The 2,005-nt window shown below is 37.5% G+C and overlaps 1 non-coding gene across 1 annotated transcript; it reads left to right on the top strand.

Moving 5' to 3' along the window:
* Positions 1-1,490: 1,490 nt before the first annotated feature.
* LOC132685658 (U6 spliceosomal RNA) lies at positions 1,491-1,594 on the top strand. The gene has a single exon (XR_009613247.1). It is a non-coding gene; the product is annotated as a U6 spliceosomal RNA (small nuclear RNA).
* Positions 1,595-2,005: the final 411 nt, after the last annotated feature.

Genomic DNA, 2,005 nt, shown 5'->3' with positions numbered 1-2,005 from the left:
CTTCTCAGGATGCTGTCTATCAGGAAACAAAGGACAGTGTTTCTCGAGAGATGAGAGATAAAAACGAGGTGAGCTTTATCATTGCCCAGGCGTATGGGCAAGGGACCCAGGTGAATCCAGTATGTTCCTTGAGCTGAGAACTCAGAGCCAAGAGTCTGGTTGGGGGCGGGGGGATCGGACAACCAGGGTTTCCACAACAAAGTAACTGAGAAAGAGTATAAAGATAGACTTCCAGAGATCTCCAGAAACACCCTCAGGTGTTTTGTGAAGTATTGATTAACATGTTCATTAAATGAAAGCCCTCAAGGTGGTGGAAAGAACCACCAAAAAGGAATAAAGGTGTAAACCCCCAGAGGTGCAGGGCTTGGAGTAGGGCCTCTTCCCAACTGTTAGTCTAGAAAACCTCTTGATCCAGCAGGCAGTGGCTAGGGTGTAAAGAAAGGTCTGGCCTTAGTAAAGGGAGTGATTAGCCCTAGACAGAAAACAGCTCCAGCCTTCCCTGCAAATCTTAGAAGCAAGACTCTAGAGGAAAACTGGTGTAACTATGTCTGAAAACGAACTGAGAGTATCTTTCTAAAATGTTCAGCAATGAGCACGATACAATTCCCAGTGACTGGCATCCTATTAAAAATTACTAAGCTGCCAGGAAGGAGGAAAGTGAAACCATAAAAAGAGAAAATGTGTCTATCAAAAGTGACACAGATGTTATGATTATCAATCACATTAAAACCCTTATTATTACCGTATTCCGAGTACACACAGGACACCATTCAAGATAGATCATATTTTGTGCCCTCAAACAAGCGTCTATAAAATGGAAAAAGATTTAAGGCCATGGAAAGTACCCTTCCATTAAACAGTAGAACCGAATTAGAAATCAATAACTGAAAGACCTGTGGCCAATCTCCCAAATTGGAAAATTAAATAGCACAACTCGAAATAACTCACTGTCCACTGAAAACATTCAAAGATTAAGTAAAAACCGTATTTGAGCTTAGTAAAAATGGACACGTGGCATATGAAAATGTGTGCAATGTTGCTAAAGTGACACTTTGGAGGCAAATGTAGAATTAAATGTTAATTCTAGAAAAGATAGGTCTCAAATCAAGGCTCATAGATTCCTCTTCTAAGGAACTGGAAAAGGATGAGCAAATTGAAGCCAAGACGAATAGAAGCAGTGAAGATCAAAGTGGAAATAAGTTAAATGTGACAGAAAAATAGTAGAGAAAGTCAGTGAAACTAAATGCCTAGTATTTGAGACGATGCGTCAAATTGACAAATCTTTACCCACTTTGATCAGCAAAACAGAGAAGACAATCTTAACCGATAATCAGGAACAAGCAAGGAGACACCACTAGAAAATATACCGACAGGATAAGTTTAAGGGGATATTATAAAAACCTTTATACCAATACATTAAAAATGTTTATATATAAAATTGATAAACTCCTTGAAAGATACTAATTACCAAGCTCACTGGAAGATAAATAGTGCTCACTTCAGCAGCACAGATACTAAAATTGGAATGATACAGAGATTGGCATGGCCCCTGCACAGGAATGACGTGCAAATTCATGAAGTGTTCTGTATTTTGAACGAAATAAAAGGCATCCAAATCAGTAAGGAAGAAATACAAATTGCACACTTTGTAGATGACATGATATCCTGTATTGAAAACTCGAAAGACACCACCAAAAAATTGCTAGGATGCATCAATTCAGTAACGTCACGTTTCTATACACCAGTTATGAAACAGCAGAAAGAAGAATTAAGGAACCAATTCCATTTAAAATTGGACAAAAACAATTATATATCTAGGAATAACCCTAGCTAAACAGGTGAGCTACCTGTGCTCTGAAAATTATAAAACACAGATGAAAGAAACTGAAAACGACAAAAAGAAATGGAAAGACATTCCATGTTCAAGGATTGGAAGAACAAATATTGTTAAAATGTCTATATTATATGTCTAATATATTATATTAAATTCCTATAAATCTACAGA

This window comes from Panthera onca, chromosome D2 (assembly GCF_046562875.1).
Source record: "Panthera onca isolate mPanOnc1 chromosome D2, mPanOnc1 haplotype 2, whole genome shotgun sequence".
NCBI lineage: Eukaryota > Metazoa > Chordata > Mammalia > Carnivora > Felidae > Panthera > Panthera onca.
This window is presented reverse-complemented; position numbering and strand designations above follow the sequence as displayed.